The following is a 6,298-nucleotide window of genomic DNA, read 5'->3' as shown; positions in this document are numbered from 1 at the left end:
AACATAAGGAGGCAAGCTACACCCTAGAAGAAGCAAGAAACGAATCGTCTTTGCAACAAAACAAAGAGAAGAAAAGCACACAAACATAACCTCATATCCAAATATGAATATAACAGGAAGCAATAATCACTATTCCTTAATATCTCTCAACATCAAAGACCTCAACTCCCCAATAAAAACACATAGATCAACAAACTGGATACACAACGAGGACGCTGCATTCTGCTGCCTACAGGAAACACACCTCAGAGACAAAGACAGACACTACCTCAGAGTGAAAGGCTGGAAAACAACTTTCCAAGCAAATGGTCGGAAGAAGCAAGCTTGAGTAGCCATTCTAATATCAAATAAAATCAATTTTCAACTAAAAGTCATCAAAAAAGATAAGGAAGGACACTTCATATTCATCAAAGGAAAAATGCACCAAGATGAACTCTCAATCCTAAATATCTAGGCCCCAAATACAAGGGCACCTACATACGTAAAAGAAACCTTACTAAAGCTCAAAACACACATTGCACCTCACACAATAATAGTAGGAGATTTCAACATCCCACTCTCATCAATGGACAGATCACGGAAACAGAAATTAAACAGAGACATAGACAGACTAAGAGAAGTCATGAGCCAAATGGACTTAACAGATATTTATAGAACATTCTATCCTAAAGCAAAAGGATATACCTTCTTCTCAGCTCCTCATGGTACTTTCTCCAAAATTGACCATATAATTGGTCAAAAAACACTCAACAGGTACAGAAAGATAGAAATAATCCCATGCGTGCTATCGGACCACCACGGCCTAAAACTGGTCTTCAATAACAATAAGGGAAGAATGCCCACATATATGTGGAAATTAAACAATGCTCTACTCAATGATAACCTGGTCAAGGAAGAAATAAAGAAAGAAATTAAAGACTTTTTAGAATTTAATGAAAATGAAGGTACAACATACCCAAACTTATGGGACACAATGAAAGCTGTGCTAAGAGGAAAACTCATAGCGCTGAGTGCCTGCAGAAAGAAACAGGAAAGAGCATATGTCAGCAGCTTGACAGCACACCTAAAAGCTCTAGAACAAAAAGAAGCAAATACACCCAGGAGGAGTAGAAGGCAGGAAATAATCAAACTCAGAGCTGAAATCAACCAAGTAGAAACAAAAAGGACCATAGAAAGAATCAACAGAACCAAAAGTTGGTTCTTTGAGAAAGTCAACAAGAAAGATAAACCCTTAGCCAGACTAACGAGAGGACCCAGAGAGTGCGTCCAAATTAACAAAATCAGAAATGAAAAGGGAGACATAACTACAGATTCAGAGGAAATTCAAAAAATCATCAGATCTTACTATAAAAGCCTATATTCAACAAAACTTGAAAATCTGTAGGAAATGGACAATTTCCTAGACAGATACCAGGTACCAAAGTTAAATCAGGAACAGATAAACCAGTTAAACAACCCCATAGCTCCTAAGGAAATAGAAGCAGTCATTAAAGGTCTCCCAACCAAAAAGAGCCCAGGTCCAGAAGGGTTTAGTGCAGAATTCTATCAAACCTTCATAGAAGACCTCATACCAATATTATCCAAACTATTCCACAAAATTGAAACAGATGGAGCACTACCGAATTCCTTCTATGAAGCCATAATTACTCTTATACCTAAACCACACAAAAACCCAACAAAGAAAGAGAACTTCAGACCAATTTCCCTTATGAATATCGACGCAAACATACTCAATAAAATTCTGGCAAACCAAATCCAAGAGCACATCAAAACAATCATCCACCATGATCAAGTAGGCTTCATCCCAGGCATGCAGGGATTTTTTAATATACGGGAAACCATCAACGTGATCCATTATATAAAAAAACTGAAAGAACAAAACCACATGATCATTTCATTAGACGCTGAGAAAGCATTTGACAAAATTCAACACCCCTTCATGATAAAAGTCCTGGAAAGAACAGGAATTCAAGGCCCATACCTAAACATAGTAAAAGCCATATACAGCAAACCAGTTGCTAACATTAAACTAAATGGAGAGAAACTTGAAGCAATCCCACTAAAATCAGGGACTAGACAAGGCTCCCCACTCTCTCCCTACTTATTCAATATAGTTCTTGAAGTTCTAGCCAGAGCAATCAGACAACAAAAGGAGGTCAAGGGGATACAGATCGGAAAAGAAGAAGTCAAAATATCACTATTTGCAGATGATATGATAGTATATTTAACTGATCCCAAATGCTCCACCAGAGAACTACTAAAGCTGATAAACAACTTCAGCAAAGTGGCTGGGTATAAGATTAACTCAAATAAATCAGTAGCCTTCCTCTACACAAAAGAGAAACAAGCCGAGAAAGAAATTAGGGAAACGACACCCTTCATAATAGACCCAAATAATATAAAGTACCTCGGTGTGACTTTAACCAAGCAAGTAAAAGATCTGTACAATAAGAAGTTCAAGACTCTGAAGAAAGAAACTGAAGAGGACCTCAGAGGATGGAAAGATCTCCCATGCTCATGGAATGGCAGAAGTAACATAGTAAAAATGACCATTTTACCAAAAGCGATCTACAGATTCAATGCAATCCCCATCAAAATACCAATCCAATTCTTCAAAGAGTTAGACAGAACAATTTGCAAATTCATCTGGAATAACAAAAAATCCAGGATAGCTAAAAGTATCCTCAACAATAAAAGGACTTCAGGGGGAATCACTATCCCTGAACTCAAGCAGTATTACAGAGCAATAGTGATAAAAACTGCATGGTATTGGTACAGAGACAGACAGATAGACCAATGGAACAGAATTGAAAACCCAGAAATGAATCCACACACCTATGGTCACTTGATTTTTGACAAAGGAGCCAAAACCATCCAATGGAAAAAAGATAGCATTTTCAGCAAATGGTGCTGGTTCAACTGGAGGTCATCATGTAGAAGAATGCAGATCTATCCATGCTCATCACCCTGTACAAAGCTTAAGTCCAAGTGGATCAAGGACCTCCACATCAAACCAGATACACTCAAACTAATAGAAGAAAAACTAGGGAAGCATCTGGAACACATGGGCACTGGAAAAAATTTCCTGAACAAAACACCAATGGTTTATGCTCTAAGATCAAGAATCGACAAATGGGATCTCATAAAACTGCAAAGCTTCTGTAAGGCAAAGGACACTGTGGTTAGGACAAAACGGCAACCAACAGATTGGGAAAAGATCTTTACCAATCCTACAACAGATAGAGGGCTTATATCCAAAATATAGAAAGAACTCAAGAAGTTAGACCGCAGGGAGACAAATAACCCTATTAAAAAATGGGGTTCAGAGCTAAACAAAGAATTCACAGCTGAGGAATGCCGAATGGCTGAGAAACACCTAAAGAAATGTTCAACATCTTTAGTCATAAGGGAAATGCAAATCAAAACAACCCTGAGATTTCACCTCACACCAGTGAGAATGGGTAAGATCAAGAACTCAGGTGACAGTAGATGCCGGCGAGGATGCCGAGAAAGAGGAACACTCCTCCATTGTTGGTGGGATTGCAGACTGGTACAACCATTCTGGAAATCAGTCTGGAGGTTCCTCAGAAAATTGGACATTGAACTGCCTGAGGATCCAGCTATACCTCTCTTGGGCATATACCCAAAAGATGCCCCAACATATAAAAAAGACACGTGCTCCACTATGTTCACGCAGCCTTATTTATAATAGCCAGAAGCTGGAAAGAATCCAGATGCCCTTCAACAGAGGAATGGATACAGAAAATGTGGTACATCTACACAATGGAATATTACTCAGCTATCAAAAACAACGGCTTTATGAAATTCGTAGGCAAATGGTTGGAACTGGTAAATATCATCCTGAGTGAGGTAACCCAATCACAGAAAAACACACATGGTATGCACTCATTGATAAGTGGCTATTAGCCCAAATGCTTGAATTACTTTAGATGCCTAGAACCAATGAAACTCAAGGCGGATGATTAAAATGTGAATGGTTCACTCCTTCTTTAAAAGGGGAACAAGAATACCCTTGGCAGGGAATAGAGAGGTAAAGATTAAAACAGACACAGAAGGAACACCCATTCAGAGCCTGCCCCACATGTGGCCCATACATATACAGCCATCCAATTAGACAAGATGGATGAAGCAAAGAAGTGCAGGCCAACAGGAGCCGGATGTAGATTGCTCCTGAGAGACACAGCCAGAATACAGCAAACACAGAGGCGAATGCCAGCAGCAAACCACTGAACTGAGAATAGGACCCCCGTTGAAGGAATCAGAGAAAGAACTGGAAGAGCTTGAAGGGGCTCGAGACCCTTTATGAACAACAATGCCAACCAACCAGAGCTTCCAGGACTAAGCCACTACCTAAGGACTATACATGGACTGACCCTGGACTCTGACCTCATAGGTAGCAATGAATATCCTAGTAAGAGCACCAGTGGAAGGGGAAGCCCCGGGTCCTGCTAATACTGAACCCCCAGTGAACTAGATTGTTGGTGGGAGTGCGGCAATGGGGGGAGGATGGGGAGGGGAACACTGATAAGAAAGGGGAGGGGGGAGGGGGATGTTTGCCCGGAAACCGGGAAAAGGAATAACACTCGAAATGTATATAAGAAATACTCAATTAATAATAAAAAAAAAAGAAACATTTTAAACCAGGGTAAATTGTGTACATAGTGTGTTGTACAAATATAACTTTGAGGGCTGGAGAGATGGCTCAGCTGTTAAGATCACTGGCTGATCTTCCACAGATCCTCAGTTCAAATCCCAGCAACCATGTGGTGGCTTACGACCATCTTTAATGGGATCTGATGCCCTCTTCTGGTGTGTCTTGAAGAAACTGCAGTGTACTCATACATAAAATGAATAAATAAATAAATAAATAAATCTTTCATATATATAATATATTATATATAAAACTTTAAATTTTACCATATAAAAATCCATATTAATTTAAAATACAAGCCGTGATGTTTTCTTAGTCTGAGAGATTTCTATAATAAACAGTTAATTGGGATTAAAAAGTTCATAATTGCTGTTTCATAATTAAAGCTTTTTGTATAAGCAGAATGGTAATAAATTAGATTTAAAAATTTTAGGAAGTAGAAATTTAAGGGTAGGCAGAGGGAGTTAAGTATAAAAGTTGTTTGAGAATCGGGAAATCAGAAATAAAACCTGGAGGGTGGGGTGACAAACGCGGGTGCACACGGGCAAGCTGAGAGCCGGTGCCGCGTGGAGGGAATCGATCTCAGTAGAATTTGGAATTAAGTCGGACAGTGATCCATGCTTCTCAGGAGTGAGACCAGGCAGGAAGAGACGGGGCTTAAAGAATCGCTTTCTACTTCCCGATCGCTCATATTATTTGTAGAAATTGTATTGGAAAGGTGAATAAATTGAGGACTGAGGATTTTTTAAGAGGCATCCCATGTAAACACCAATCATTCAGCAGATCATCACGCACTCAACAGGGGTCAGAGCTTAGCCCAGCTAAGGAGACTTGGGCCTGGTACCAGGACTTTTGGAAAGCCAGAAGGCAGGGGACCAAGCTCCAGAAAGGGGTCCCATCCACAGGAAAGATTTGAGTAGGAGAAGAGCGGGAAGAGGTGCAATAGCCCAGCAGGACCTGTGTAAATCGCAGAGCTGCAGCTCCAAGCGTAATGGGATAGGCACAGGCGAAGAGGGTCGGACTGAAGTAAGCCTTAAGGGCTGCGGCCGAAAGTGCCTCTAATGTGAGAGTATCAGAGGAGATCTGTACAGGAAAAGGTCAGTCCCTGGGACTCTGGGAGATCTTAAAAGAAAAAAGAAAAAACCAAAAAGGAAGCTTTCTTAATTGTTCTCGGTGGATGGACTGGTGAGCGAATGGCGAGCCTGACAGCGCTGTGATAAACAGCGAGCCTTTAGGCACCAGATGACGTGGGAAGGAACACCTTGGTGGGCCCAGCCAAGGTGGGGCCCTGAGGAATCAGGTATGTGACAGGTTCAGAATAAAACGAAGTATGTTGGTCGGAAGGGGACACGGAAAAGGGGGTAGAGGCAGAGAAATGAGGGGGACAGATAAGGACAGAAAAGAGAGGAGGGGAGGAAAAGACTGGCCAGGGACATGTCAGGGAGAGAGAGTAGATGGAGAAAGGGTAACGAGAGATCTTCTCATACGCCTGGCTCCTGGCTTGTACCTGGTAGATGAGATGCAAGCTGTTGCTAAGTAACTGGTGGGTGGAGCCTAAGTAACAGAGGAGGGATAGGGAGATGAGTGCGATTGGGGCGCATGATGTGAAATTCACAAAGAATCAAT

The sequence above is a fragment of the Rattus norvegicus genome, chromosome 3 (assembly GCF_021556685.1).
Source record: "Rattus norvegicus strain SHRSP/BbbUtx chromosome 3, alternate assembly SHRSP_T2T, whole genome shotgun sequence".
Lineage (NCBI taxonomy): Eukaryota > Metazoa > Chordata > Mammalia > Rodentia > Muridae > Rattus > Rattus norvegicus.
This window is presented reverse-complemented; position numbering follows the sequence as displayed.